The sequence below is a fragment of the Symsagittifera roscoffensis genome, chromosome 3 (assembly GCF_963678635.1).
Source record: "Symsagittifera roscoffensis chromosome 3, txSymRosc1.1, whole genome shotgun sequence".
Classification (NCBI taxonomy): domain Eukaryota; kingdom Metazoa; phylum Xenacoelomorpha; order Acoela; family Convolutidae; genus Symsagittifera; species Symsagittifera roscoffensis.
Window position 1 is genome coordinate 78,364,775 of NC_087064.1, and position 15,919 is coordinate 78,380,693.

General features: G+C 32.1%; 1 non-coding gene across 1 annotated transcript; it reads right to left on the minus strand.

Annotated features, from left to right (window-relative positions):
- Positions 1–15,612: 15,612 nt before the first annotated feature.
- Trnar-ucg (transfer RNA arginine (anticodon UCG)) lies at positions 15,613–15,685 on the minus strand. The gene has a single exon. It is a non-coding gene; the product is annotated as a tRNA-Arg (tRNA).
- Between the last annotated feature and the right edge of the window lie 234 nt (positions 15,686–15,919).

Below are 15,919 nucleotides of genomic sequence, written 5' to 3' on the forward strand. Positions count from 1 at the left end.
CAGGGGAAGACTGTATCCCAAAAATATGTTCTTCTAGAAAGCGTGTCAACAAAAGGTACTTTATATTTTGTAGAATATGGGGATTTTCTTGTAACATCTTTTGTTTTCATATACATATAGAGGTGATACGTTTTTCGTACGTGTGTATTACCATAATATATGTTTTTCGTAGTCAATAAAACTTGATCTATTTTCTGACAACAAATATCCCGCATAAATCATTTTTAATACAGCAAGTGCAAGCGATTGTAGAATTTGTCTTCGTTCAAGTTCACACAAAGGATGAAGCATTTCTAGTTCTGATAGTGACATTTATTGAAAAATTTTACTTATTGTCTAAGCGGATTCTATTCATATCTAAGTGGATATCATAGTGAGTTGCACCAAAATAGGTATAGTTCTTAATTGATAGTTCTTGTAAGCGTGTACTGCTTTTGTCTTGTGGTCTAAGATTTCAACCAGTTCTTCCTGTGTTTTTTAGAATTGTTACCGGGATGTATGAACTTTCATCGCTTTTTGAAATGTGATGTGTTATATTTGGTGTAAGTCTTAGTTTTCCTGTCTGTGTTCATGTCAAAACCTCTTTCGTATTCGACAAGGATTTCTGAGTTTTGTGTTTTACAAATTGGATTGTTATATTTGCAAACGAGTTCCGTTTTTGGGTAGATTTGAAAACGTGTTAGTTTGTTTTCTATGTTATTGTTGTTTTTGAAACGCTGATTGTTTTGTCTGGTTTTTTCAGGGTTTATTTCATTATATGGAATGAATTCAATTAAGTTTTTTTGATGAAATTTGATCATTCTTGAGTGTATTCTTGCAACTTGGAATGTGGTACATGTGTCTTCGGGGATCCAGGCAATTGTTGCTTGTGTTCTTGTTGTTGCATCGCAATATTCTTGATGATTTTTACAAGTTGATATTATTCTTTGATAAATTATAGTGTCCTCTTTTACATCTCGTGTTAATTGTACTTTTTCTAAAGGATTGTCTAATCAAAAAACATAATTTCTTGATATCCTTTGTTTTTTGTGTCAACTTTGCAATTAGAAGGGTTGTTTATTCCAATATACGGTATCCAGTTTTTATCATGGAGTTAATCGTCCAGGTGCGCCGTGGAGTGGGTATTTCTTATCTAATTTTTAAAGACCTTGGTATCTTTCAAGTTCTGCTTGATGTGCATAGTCTGGAACAATTTACTTTTTTTCTCTGAGAATGTTGCTGTAAACTTCAATCCCCTTGATGTTGTAGCTCGGGCTTTTGTTTGAAGTGTTGCTATTAAATTTGATGTTTCTAATTCTTGTGGTTCAGATTCGCAACGAGTTACTTGATTTCTGAAGTATTTAAGTAGTGGTTTTTGTTCATTTTCTTCACAGTCATGTTCTGTGACCAATAAACCTTGGGGTCTTCTTCAAGGAAAGGTTTTTATGATTTGTTGTTTCTGAAAAAGTAGAAGGGAGTAGGGTCTGAAAGAAAAAAATATATTTAAAAACACATTTGTTAGGTAGTCCTGAATAGAGATTGTAGATTGTGATGTATCCAAGTGTCTTTTCTGTAAACCTATCGTATTTATACACAATTTTTGTTGGGACAATTAGGTACTGATTCAGCTGTTGATTTTGGTGAAGCTAAGGGGAGCGGGTGATGAACTAAATTGTTTAATTTTACTGTTATTTCAACTTTAACCGTTAAATTGTCTTGTGTAAGCGTTTGTATGTTGTATTCTTGTACGTCTTTATGAATGTCCTGTCTATATTGTAATCTTTTTATGTAGTCTATGACTGTCGAGGTGTTGACAGAATAGTGGAGGGGTGCTACGAATGTATTCCATTTTAATCCTAGAAGTATATTATTGGTTAAGTGTTCCTTATATCTATCGTCAACACTCCAATTTTTGAAGGAAAAATTTGGAGGGAATGATGTTATTGATATCTGACTTATTGAAGGGGTTGAAGGAAGAGAGAGGGTTACTGGTAGTGACAGACATGTTTCTGATGAGATGTCTACTGGTCGTTTACCAAGTAGGGTTCACCTTGAGTGAAAGCTTGTGTCATCCGATGTGGGAGATGTTGTGTTGAAGTTGGGGGTTAAAGGGATTTTCACGAAATTGTTCGGATGTTGAGGTTGATCCTAAGTAGTCCGATGGTATGGTATGGATGGTACGGATGGATGGGACGTTTGGAGTGTTTTGTTGTGAGCTAGCTTGTAATGGTGGGGGGTACTTTGAATTAAACTGCTGGAAAGATCTAAACGATTTGGGGTTGGTGATGAGGATATATTAAAATGAACTTTGGGAATTTCTTTTTCGTCTTGAATGTATGATTTGTCTTTTTGTTTTGTATGTAATTAGGTTTTGACTTGGGTGTCTTGTTCTATTAAGGTCTTACTGAAAAGAGGGTTGTATATTATATGTAGGTTCGTATTGAGGTTCACTTAGGGGTGGCGAACTACAGGTTCTAAGGGTTCTGATAATAGTGAATGCCTTTCTTCAAATGTATATGGGTTTCCTTGAAATGAAATACGTGTTGATGATTGAGGGTGTTTTGTCTGACTGGATGTTATTGTTGTTGGAGATTCCTATGATTCCTTGCAGTCAGTGCGGACCGTTGTGTGGGTTGTTGATTAGAAATTTTGAAAGATTCTTTAATTTTTTTACCTATGAAGAAATTTTATGATGATTATACTATTCTTCTATGAAAAAGATTGGAAGTAATGTTTCCAGTGCAAAACCTATAATTGCCTTTTTTTTATAAATTTGCAAAATTTCAGAATTAGGGATATTAGAGATGTGAAAAATGTTACTAAAAGAAGAAAAATATCTTTCTTGATGAATAATTGTCTTAAATTTTAGGTAGTTGTTGAAATATTGTACCTGAGGAGGTGGTCAAAGATTTTTTCGCAAAGTAAAGGTAGGTTTTGTGAAGTAAATAGAAAATTGTGAAAAAATGCAAAAATTAAAGGAAAGAGAAATAACTCGAAAGTATCTATAATGAAAAATACGATGATTTCAAAAAATTTTGTTAGGATTGAAAAAAGCTTAGAAGTTATATTTCTTAGAAGGTTCGCTGTTTTGGAAAGTAGCATTTGAGAAATGATTCGTTCTTGCCGATTTTTTAAAATCTTTTTGGGGCAAAATTTGATTGTGGTCGGAATGTTCATTGATTTTTGACAAGTGGGTTGAATATGGGCAACTTTTGGTGAAGAGAAGTCTGAAGGTCTAGGAGTGACCTTTCTAGTTTTTGTTTTATTGGATGATCGGGGGTATCTAGGAGTTATTCGTACTTTAGGCTTAATGATCATGTCCAATTTTTTTTAGGCTAATTTAATATTTTTCCTTAAAGGAAATTTGGAGTGTAAGTTGAGTCAATATTGTTGATTTTTGTACCAGTTGATAGATGAGGGTTGTAATATTCAGATTTTTTTTCCGGTTGTCAAATATGAGCTTGCTGCTTATTTTTGAACTGGAGGTCCTTCAGTTATACTTACATATCTGTTCGAAGTTTGCAAAGTGTCGGCTAAAGGAGTGGTGTCAGAACGAGGTGATGTTTAGATAGCTTCTGATTGGCTTTAGTTGAATTAGTTATTCAAGGGTGTCAGCACGATTTTCTAGAAAAGAAAGTAAGAAGTTGGTATATTTCTGAATTTTTAAAAATGATATTTAATTAAAAGGGGGTTTTTGGAATTCAATTTTCTTTGATATTTTAGATTGTGGAATGAGGGTTTTATAATACTTTCGTTGTTGATTCCGAAATTGTGATGATTGTCGTTGTTGAGTTGTTTCTTTTTTTTTCTGTGGTAAAAATGTTTTTCTCTAACTTTTGGTTTTTTCTTTGTTTTTAAAGTATTTGTATATTTCTTGTTTTTTGGAATTTTTGTCGAGTGTTTTCGTTATTTTTTGTTTCTAAAATTTGTGGTGAAAAGTTTGTATCAATTTTTTGTTTTTTGACTATTGTCTGAGTTGTTTTATAGACAATTTTAAAGTCCTGTAAGGAGTATAATTGTGTTAGTTCGCGAAGAGCGTATTCTTTTGGGTAGTATGGTGAAAGGTTGTTTCTGTGTCGAAAATTTCTTTTTTGTTTGCTTCGATAAGTTTATATATTACATCAGTAGATTTGTCAATAAATTGAAATGATCCTTTTCGGATTGGTAGTAACTCTCTAGATATTTTTTTTATTACAAAATTTGGGGTTATGAAAATGTTCAAACTTTTAAATTTGTAGCTGGTGCGAATCGTGAATTCATTTGGGAATGAATATTCTGTCATTTTAATAGTTTTTTGGCTAATTTTTGATATAATCTATTGTGTTTTCAATCTCTATTTAAAATCCATTCGGTATGTGTGCCGGAGGTTAATTTCAAAATTTGTGGGTGGGTGATGAAAATGATCTTCATCGTGTGTATGTAATGGTAGATTATAACACATTCATTCTTTTGTGGATTGGCAATAACCTTGTGTGTTTTGTGAGGAGTTTGCTGTGAACATTATTGGTTTTCGTGGTTTTTGATTAAAAACCATTTCATAGCTGATAGTCCTAAGGTTGTTGTTATTTGTGAATTGTGAGCAAAGAGGAACAATTTTACATCTGTTGACCATTCAGTATATTTCGTATCGTTTCCATTTATGATACATCTGAGGTATTCTTGTAGTGAGCGGTTGATTACTTCAACTAAACCATTAGTCCAAGGTGCATGAGATGTTCGTGGTTTGTGTTTGATGTTATTTAGATGGCAGAAAGTGATTATTTCAATATTAATGAGCTCAGTGCCATTGTCTGTGAGAAGGATTTTTAGTTATCAAAGTTTCGCTATCCAGTGTTCATAAAGTGTTGTATATGCATAATAGGCATTACAATGAGGTACTGGGTTAAGTGCTAGGTAGTGTGTAAATGACCAGTATATATGAGTTTCCTTCTGCAGAGGGTGATATTGGTCCTTTTTTATCAAATGAGATTCTGTGGTTAAAGTATAAACATTGTCCTTTAAAATCTTATTTTTTTCTGCTATTTGCTTTGGTTGTGTGTATGGTTTTTTAAATTGGCATGTGATGCAATCATTGTTTATCACTTTAACTTAAATCGTGGCATTTGGAAAGTAAAAACTTTGGATGAAATTTGAGTATGTCTTTTCTGATCCTGCATGTCCTTTAGTGCTTAAGGAATGTGAAATGTGAAATGCTAGGAGTATCATAATTAGTGGTAAACATGGTACTTTTAATTCAGCTTTTTGATAATCGAAAAAAATTGAATTCTCGTTTATGGTTGTATTATTGAATTTTCTAAAGTATTTCAGAAGTGTTTTGTTTCTTAGAATTGTGATATATGCTGCCATGGGTTTCGTTTTATAAGTATGGCAAAATTTTAATTGTCGAATGACTGGGTCAAGGTTTTGGTATTTTTGCAGTAGTTCAAGTGTTAATTTTTCTTCATTTGGTAGAAAGATTATTTCAATTTCTAACTTTGAGAGAGGTATGTTATCTAGAGGGTCATGGATTGTTAAAAATTTGATTTATTGTGTATTTTGAATCGGTATCTGGAGGACCTGATAAATTAATATTATCAATTGAATTTTCTTTTTCTATTAAAGAGAATAGATCTGTCCTGTACAATTTTTGTTTTTGTGGTTTTTGTTGTGGGTTGTTTTTGATCCATGATGAAATTAATTGAAATCTATAAATTCTATGGTTTGGATTTGATTTTTGTGTAAAAGGAAAAGTTATAGGTTTATGGTCTAAGAATAGATCTGTTGGATGTTTTGATTCATTTCTGTGTGAGTGTATATTATAGGTGTGCATTCTCTCATAAGTGTAAAAAGTCTAAGTTCAGTTTCTGTTAAAAGTCTTGAGTTTGCTGAAATAAGATCCATTTTATTTGTTCCACTATGTGATTGTAATAATGCTGCGCCAATGCCAAAATTGGAGGCGTCGCACCTAGCAAAAAGTGGTTGATCTGGATCTGGAAAAGTGTTTGATAATTGTTCAGTGAGAAGTGTTTTTATTTGTTCAAATCGTTTCTGATGTTCTGTTGTCCATTCAAAATTATTTTGCTGTCTGAGAATGTTATAAAATTGTCTTAAATATTATTGAATTTTATAGACGTATTTACTTAAGAAATTAACCATTCCAAGATTTCCTGGATTTTCTTTTTATTTGATGGAGGTTGAAGCTTTGTGATTACATCTATGCGGGATTTTAATGGAGTGATTGTATTTTCTTTGATAAATGTCCAAGGAATTTTACAAGGGTGAGAAAAAGTGGTGATTTATGATCCATTTGTTGTAAGTTTATGGGATTCTTTCATGTTTTCTTTAGGTAGTATTTGATGATATTTGAAGACATTGAACATTTAGTTTTTTTGTCTGTGCTTGCATGAAAACATCGTCTAAATATGTTAAGACTTTTTTACTGAGAATGAGTGGTCGAAAAATTTTGCTCATAATTTCTGAGAATGCTGTTGCTCCTATGGAGAGTCCAAAGAAAATTCTATTAAGTTCGTACTGTTGGTTTCCAATGACGAATTATGTTAAGCGTCGTGACAGTTAATCTAATGGCATTTGATTGTATGCACTGTTCATGTCAGCTGTTGTAAAATATTTTCCGTTTTTCTTTGTGAAACTTACGCGAATTGGTTCTACAGGCCAATTACACTCAGATTCATTTATGAGTGAATTGAGATATCTTGTCTAGAGATGTCTAGAACTATTTTTAATGATTTTTCCTTAGCTAGAATAATAACGGGAATTATGAATGCGTTTCCTTTGGTTCTTCTTCTTTTTTACTGCTCTATTTACGTAACTTTGTATGGAGAATTATTGTTAACATGCAATGAAATTATATCTGAACTTGAAATTTTCGTGTATTTGATGGATGAGTCTGTTACACGAAAACCTTTGTGAATGGGCCTCAATTCAAGATATGACATATATAGTCGTTGTTTGTTCTGTTTCATATTATATTGTGGGAGTTGACTTACTGAAAAGTTATATACATATGGTGCCAGTGGTTTTAGAAGTTTTCGTTCTTGGTTATGTAATGGGTAGAGTTTGGAGAAGTCTGGTGGTTGTTTGTTTAGTCTTTAGTAGAATGTAAGTGATGACTTTTTTTTTATTTTTGTCTATTTGTCTTTTATGTGTATTTTGCTATTAAAAATATTAATTGTAGGAATATATTTGGTGATAAATGGTATTTCAACGATATTGTGTTTTATATCTGTGATATGGAATGTTCATTTAAAAGGTTTGATTAAAAGTTCTTTCTGTTCCATTGTTCGAGTGGTAATAAGGAAGAGTTGGATTTTTCCAAAATTAGATAAACTTGATCCTTGTGCTGTAGCTAAACTGCTTGAAGTTTCGAGGGTAATAATTTTGTTTTTCATTCCAGGTGGGAATCTTCATTATATTTGATTCTGCTCCGGAGTCTATTTAAAAATCAATTTTGAGTTCTGGCGATTGAAAATCTTTACATTTTGGACTTTCTAAAAGAAGTGGTAATGTTCAAATTTTTTTTGGGTAGTTGTATTTTGTTTGATGCGTTTCGACAGAACTCCCTTTAATTTCTTGTTCAGTATAGTTTGTTATTTTCTTGAATATTATCAGGGTTTTGGAGATGGTTATTTTTGTTTTGATAATAATTCGATTCTGTTGGTGTTTCATAATCATTTTCAATCTGAAGAATGTTTAATGAAAGCGTTTTTTCTGATTCGCTCTCATCGTCTGTAGATTCGCAAATTACCTGGTTTAGGTGTAATTCTGTGGTTTCTGCGTTATCAAAACCAGTAGGCTCTGATTGTGTTTCTTCAGTTGATTGTACTTGGTTAATTTGTCTTTGATGTTTAGGTGTACTACTTCTATAGTTTTGTTGCGAATTCTGATTTTGTCTATTACTTCTGTGCGGTGAGGGAGAAAGGTTTTTTTTTCCCGATTTTGATAATTCGAAGTTCTAATTTAAGAGTTGCCACGTGATCTATTGTGATAATTATTACAATAGATAATTATTATGATAATTATTACGTATGGTGCCAGTGGTTTTAGAAGTTTTCGTTCTTGGTTATGTAATGGGTAGAGTTTGGAGAAGTCTGGTGGTTGTTTGTTTAGTCTTTAGTAGAATGTAAGTGATGACTTTTTTTTATTTTTGTCTATTTGTCTTTTATGTGTATTTTGCTATTAAAAATATTAATTGTAGGAATATATTTGGTGATAAATGGTATTTCAACGATATTGTGTTTTATATCTGTGATATGGAATGTTTGTTTAAAAGGTTTGATTAAAAGTTCTTTCTGTTCCATTGTTCGAGTGGTAATAAGGAAGAGTTGGATTTTTCCAAAATTAGATAAACTTGATCCTTGTGCTGTAGCTAAACTGCTTGAAGTTTCGAGGGTAATAATTTTGTTTTTCATTCCAGGTGGGAATCTTCATTATATTTGATTCTGCTCCGGAGTCTATTTAAAAATCAATTTTGAGTTCTGGCGATTGAAAATCTTTACATTTTGGACTTTCTAAAAGAAGTGGTAATGTTCAAATTTTTTTTGGGTAGTTGTATTTTGTTTGATGCGTTTCGACAGAACTCCCTTTAATTTCTTGTTCAGTATAGTTTGTTATTTTCTTGAATATTATCAGGGTTTTGGAGATGGTTATTTTTGTTTTGATAATAATTCGATTCTGTTGGTGTTTCATAATCATTTTCAATCTGAAGAATGTTTAATGAAAGCGTTTTTTCTGATTCGCTCTCATCGTCTGTAGATTCGCAAATTACCTGGTTTAGGTGTAATTCTGTGGTTTCTGCGTTATCAAAACCAGTAGGCTCTGATTGTGTTTCTTCAGTTGATTGTACTTGGTTAATTTGTCTTTGATGTTTAGGTGTACTACTTCTATAGTTTTGTTGCGAATTCTGATTTTGTCTATTACTTCTGTGCGGTGAGGGAGAAAGGTTTTTTTTTCCCGATTTTGATAATTCGAAGTTCTAATTTAAGAGTTGCCACGTGATCTATTGTGATAATTATTACAATAGATAATTATTATGATAATTATTACGTATGGTGCCAGTGGTTTTAGAAGTTTTCGTTCTTGGTTATGTAATGGGTAGAGTTTGGAGAAGTCTGGTGGTTGTTTGTTTAGTCTTTAGTAGAATGTAAGTGATGACTTTTTTTTATTTTTGTCTATTTGTCTTTTATGTGTATTTTGCTATTAAAAATATTAATTGTAGGAATATATTTGGTGATAAATGGTATTTCAACGATATTGTGTTTTATATCTGTGATATGGAATGTTCATTTAAAAGGTTTGATTAAAAGTTCTTTCTGTTCCATTGTTCGAGTGGTAATAAGGAAGAGTTGGATTTTTCCAAAATTAGATAAACTTGATCCTTGTGCTGTAGCTAAACTGCTTGAAGTTTCGAGGGTAATAATTTTGTTTTTCATTCCAGGTGGGAATCTTCATTATATTTGATTCTGCTCCGGAGTCTATTTAAAAATCAATTTTGAGTTCTGGCGATTGAAAATCTTTACATTTTGGACTTTCTAAAAGAAGTATTAATGTTCAAATTTTTTTTGGGTAGTTGTATTTTGTTTGATGCGTTTCGACAGAACTCCCTTTAATTTCTTGTTCAGTATAGTTTGTTATTTTCTTGAATATTATCAGGGTTTTGGAGATGGTTATTTTTGTTTTGATAATAATTCGATTCTGTTGGTGTTTCATAATCATTTTCAATCTGAAGAATGTTTAATGAAAGCGTTTTTTCTGATTCGCTCTCATCGTCTGTAGATTCGCAAATTACCTGGTTTAGGTGTAATTCTGTGGTTTCTGCGTTATCAAAACCAGTAGGCTCTGATTGTGTTTCTTCAGTTGATTGTACTTGGTTAATTTGTCTTTGATGTTTAGGTGTACTACTTCTATAGTTTTGTTGCGAATTCTGATTTTGTCTATTACTTCTGTGCGGTGAGGGAGAAAGGTTTTTTTTTCCCGATTTTGATAATTCGAAGTTCTAATTTAAGAGTTGCCACGTGATCTATTGTGATAATTATTACAATAGATAATTATTATGATAATTATTACGTATGGTGCCAGTGGTTTTAGAAGTTTTCGTTCTTGGTTATGTAATGGGTAGAGTTTGGAGAAGTCTGGTGGTTGTTTGTTTAGTCTTTAGTAGAATGTAAGTGATGACTTTTTTTTATTTTTGTCTATTTGTCTTTTATGTGTATTTTGCTATTAAAAATATTAATTGTAGGAATATATTTGGTGATAAATGGTATTTCAACGATATTGTGTTTTATATCTGTGAAATGGAATGTTTGTTTAAAAGGTTTGATTAAAAGTTCTTTCTGTTCCATTGTTCGAGTGGTAATAAGGAAGAGTTGGATTTTTCCAAAATTAGATAAACTTGATCCTTGTGCTGTAGCTAAACTGCTTGAAGTTTCGAGGGTAATAATTTTGTTTTTCATTCCAGGTGGGAATCTTCATTATATTTGATTCTGCTCCGGAGTCTATTTAAAAATCAATTTTGAGTTCTGGCGATTGAAAATCTTTACATTTTGGACTTTCTAAAAGAAGTGGTATTGTTCAAATTTTTTTTTGGGTAGTTGTATTTTGTTTGATGCGTTTCGACAGAACTCCCTTTAATTTCTTGTTCAGTATAGTTTGTTATTTTCTTGAATATTATCAGGGTTTTGGAGATGGTTATTTTTGTTTTGATAATAATTCGATTCTGTTGGTGTTTCATAATCATTTTCAATCTGAAGAATGTTTAATGAAAGCGTTTTTTCTGATTCGCTCTCATCGTCTGTAGATTCGCAAATTACCTGGTTTAGGTGTAATTCTGTGGTTTCTGCGTTATCAAAACCAGTAGGCTCTGATTGTGTTTCTTCAGTTGATTGTACTTGGTTAATTTGTCTTTGATGTTTAGGTGTACTACTTCTATAGTTTTGTTGCGAATTCTGATTTTGTCTATTATTTCTGTGCCGTGAGGGAGAAATGTTTTTTTTTCCAATTTTGATAATTCGAAGTTCTAATTTAAGAGTTGCCACGTGATCTATTGTGATAATTATTATAGTTTGATCTAATATTTGAATAGTTTCGTGATCTGTTTTTTTGATACTGTCTGTTACTGTTGTTTGAATAGCTTTTGTTTCTATTGTATGATGAGCTTCTAGAGCGATCATTTGAATAATATCTGTTTCGGGGGTTTGAGTTTGAAGGATTCCTGTTATAATTTGAATAGTTGCTTCTACTTGAGTTTGATGTTGAATAATTATTTCGATTTTGACTATTTTGACTGTTTGATCGACCATATCTATTTTGTGAGAAGTTTCGTGAAATTCTTTGATCTGGAGATCTTCCAGGATAGTTTTATCTGTAGGGTGGTTGTTGTCTACAGACATTATAGTTATCAGGAAAAAGTTTTCCAGAACTATTAACACTGTGAATATTTTTGTTTGGTAGATTTTGGTCTTTTCTCATGTATTGGTAAAATGATTTGTTTGTTTCTCTATGTTTTTGTGGTCTTTTCTAATTATCACGTTGTTTTTGTCTACATTCAGCATTGCTGTGTCCGTATCTACGGCAATAGTTATACCATTTTTTGAATGATGTTTTGCCTTTAAAATTGGGGTTTTTCTCGTAGATACTTAATAATTGAAAGAATTTATCAGGTAGTTCAGTGTCAGAGTCATGAGCACTAGTTATTTGTGAAGTAAAGGCTTGAATATTATTTATATACTGTAATTTCTTCCAGTTTCATAGTTATTTCAGCTTGTTCTAGTTTATCTACTAGTTTTCTGAAGTCTAAATCGGGTTCTCGAATTGAAGATGGATGTGATGCTTTCTTTTTTAATACTATTTTCTGTAATTGAGGTGTTGGAGTCATCATTAGTTTTTCTGTCTCTTTTGTGTTTTTATAATCATGCGTATTTTGGGAATATGGTATTCTTACTAATGTTTCAATTCTTACCGCAAGTTGTTTAATTGTCTCGTTTGGGATTCAACGAATTTCATTGCATAAGTTTCTTTGGTGTTGTTTGTTTCTTTCAGAATCGAACATTTTTGAAAGTTCTTGTGTGAATTTTGTCCAATCTGATTAAAAATCTATACAGAAAACTGAAAACCAATTTTGGGCTGCGCCATCAAGTGCTTTGGATTAGAGCTGTGCATCTATCTAATCAAATTTGATGAAGTGGTATATTTACTGGTTCAGGTCCTATATTTAAAATCAATTTTGCTGTGACTATATTTGAACAATCTTCTACTTAGTATTCGGGATCTGTTCCTGTGAATACCATTGAGGAATCACCCATAAGGTATGGATTCATAGTCATTTGTAGTGATTCTGCGGCATTTGGTATTTGAGAAAAATTTTTATTTTGAGTCTTTGTTATTTCGTGTTGTTGTAGATAAAAAGGTAGTGGGATTTCATTTTGCACTTGAGTTGGTTGGTAATTTTGTGTGTTCACTGGTTTTTGTGATTGAAAATTTTAATTATATGATGTTGGGTGATCGATGAATAATGAATTATAGTTTATAGGTGTTGCATCATTAGTAAGTGGAGTTTTTCTAACATAATCTCTGTTTATGGAAACCGTGGTACTTGCTTGACTTGAGATGTCAGTTGTATATTAATAAATGGTGGATGAGACTATTCACGGTCCCATACTTAATATGTTTCGTCTGCCAAAATAGTTTCATCGTCTGAATTTTGCGGTTGAAAACTTTTCCTTGCTAGTAATTCAAGGTCAAAGTTTTGGACAAAATAATCAGTTAGAAACCATGCTAGTATCTTTTGTAGATCGTGTTCAAAATTTTGTGATATATCGTTATTAGTGAGATTTTCACGGATGGTATTTAAAAGTTTTGAGAAAATACTTATTTCTGGTCTTACAGCTGTAAATCGGGGTGTTTGAATTAGTCAATTTGTGTTTCTCTCAATTCTAATGTGGATAGATAGCTATAAAAAATTGAGAATACATCGTTTGTGAATATGGAGTTTGCTCTATGTGAATTTTGGTGTTGTATATTTCTTATGTAGTCTGTAAAAACTTTTGAGAAATCTATATCTTTATCGTCAGTTTGTATTTGGTGTTTTTTGTTAATTATTTTGGTTATGCAATCTTGACTGTGAACATACAATAATGTGATGCGATATTAAATATATATCTTCTAGGTAATGATCAACGATTTGTCGTTTTATTTGTACTTCAGGAAATTCATGTTTACATGCGCTAATTGCTTTTTCAAATAACTTTTAAAATAAGTTATCACAAAATTGTACTTGTCCTCGGGAGGGATCAATTTGTGGTTTTATAAGAATTAGGAGTATCGAGTTATTGTAGAAAATTTCGTTGTTTTTGATCATGTCTTATATTGTAAGACTGTTAGTGTGTAACATTCAATATGTCTTGTTGGTTGATTCTAATTATCTAGGCGTATTGGTTTGTTGATAAATGACTCTCTTATTTTGCGTTTTCCTTTTATTGATGATGTTGTTGTGGGGTTCTGAGTCGGAAAAATTTATTTGGTCGTCGATCGGGTTATTTTTGCTTACGGAATCTTTTAATTCTTGAAGTTCCTGTAGAGTGATTGTGTCTGATTCTGAGACTGCATTTCTTCGTTTTGAAAATCGTTTTCTGATAATTTGTTTTTGTTTTGTTATGATTGTCTTTTTTCGTGTTTGTCGTTTTGATCTTATATATCCTATTTTTTGTCTGTGTGGTGTGATTACAAGGTCGTATCTTCAGTCTTTAGTTAAACAATTATGTAATACGATTGTTTGTTTGTTACCTAGATGATCTCTTGACAAAAGGTTTAGGATGATGGATGCAATACTTGGGTTAGAGATTGTTAATTTTTTAGATTTAGTTCATACGAGTTTTGTGTGGTTTTCTTATCTTGGGGCATAGATTGTCGTGATTAAGTTCTAATTTAAGATAGAATTAACTAATCTTACTTAAGGGTTGTGATTTGTGATCAAGGGTTGGAGAATAGTAAATCAATCAACAAGGCTCAGGTATAGTTAGAACGCAAGTAGATCGTTAGACACTAATTTATGATTTACTAAGTTTAAGTGTTTTAGCCTGGGTCATCTAGGAGGAAGGGAATCAATCGAAGGATGAGTAACCGAAAATCTTCACTGTTTATTTTAATTAAGACGGTTGGTTTTTTCAAAAATTTCTATTGGTCTTGGGTCGTTGATAAGGGTTGGGTAGTGAAAAGTGTGTGGAGGGGGGAACAAAATCGTTTTATTTGATCTAAAGAAGGCCTTGATGATCAGAAAATAAAGAAATTTAATTTAAGTGACTCTAAAGATCCAAGAAAAGCTTTGATGATCTGTTATTCATGTTAAGATAATTTAAAAAAAACAAGGATAAGTCTTGATAGAATTTAATGTAAAGGTTTAAGTGTTAAAAACTTAAAATTAAGGTTTAGTTGATGTTAGTTTTGTGTAACTTGCTGCTTGTTTTAAGTGATGAAGCTGGGAGGAAGAAATGTTATGACAGATTATTAAAAGTGAAGATGATTTTTTATTTTAACTAAATTTTGTGTTTCTATTTAATGAAGTATTTTTTTTCAAAATGTTTTAATTTACTGCAGGTGTTTTGGAGGGAACGACTTGTGTTGTTTTTATCAGTCTTCATGGTATAAATAACACGTTTAGCACCATTAAGGTTACTGAAGATTTTCTTGAAACTTTATGTCAGTAAATGAAAATCTAAATTTACTGCGGAAAGGATTCTAATTACAATGTTTGTTCCGATTTCCGTTGGACTATTATGAAATGAATCGGTAGATTTCTTCCTAACCTTAGATCGTGCCTTGCCCTTGGTCTTCTCACAATACCTTGAATTTAGCGTATTGTTTGGAAAATTGGCGGTGATCTAATGAGTCGGAGAGACACTTATAATAAATTGTCTATTCATGTAACATTTTTGCAATTTTGCAATTGTCTAATTCTAGAATCTATTTTTTGTAAATCTTTTGTAAAGTTAGTTAAGGTCTTGTTTGAGAGTTTTGGTCGCACAGATGAGTTATGCATGAATCACAGTACTCATAGAGAAATTTCCGAAAAGGTACACCGTCTGCTCGTCACGCTCTCTCATTTTCGGCCGGATAGATTCGTGCAACTTCTTAGTCTAATACCGATCTTACTCTTACTCTTATATCTCCTAGTCTCAATAGATCTAGTGTATAATGGTTTAAGCGAGTTAGTTTCCAGAAGGAGAACAATTGTATTCTAAGTTTAATGCGAATCTCTCTGGTGCTGAAATTACAAGTAGTTTCAGCGCATACAAATAAGTGTAAATGTTAGTTTTGGAATATGGTTCGTTAGTTAAGAATATTTTATAGAGTTAGATAATTATATTATTAACCAATTATAAATTGTCATTTTGAAATCTATCCAAGAGTGTGAAAACAGTCTGGGAAGCCCGAGTCGAGATTTTTCACCTAATTTGAAGCAAGATTTGAGCGGTTTGAGCGGTTTTTTTTAGATAATTACGCTCAAAATCTTGCTTCAAAGTGAGCGGTTTGACCTGTTTTTGAACGGTTTATCTAGAAAAAACCGCGCAAGATTTGAACGGTTTTGAGCGGTTTATCTAAAAAAACCGCTTAAAAACCGCTCAAGATTTAATAATAAAAAGTCGACCACAGAGGGATTCGAACCCCCAATCGTCTGATTCGAAGTCAGACGCCTTATCCGTTAGGGCATGCGGCCCTGAAACTAGTGTCGCGCAGCGAAGCCAATATAAATTACATGGGAAGAATACGATTTTGTTTTTAAACTCATCTGTAGCGTTTTGTATTTTAAAGGTTCATTAGTTTGTCATTTTGCTTAATACAGTTACTTTGTTTCTGTTTTGTTGCTTTTGGCAAGGGGTCAAATCCCTGAAAAAAACGTCAATCCCACTGCCCCCCCCCCAAATCCGCCCCTACATAAATTACTTTTTTT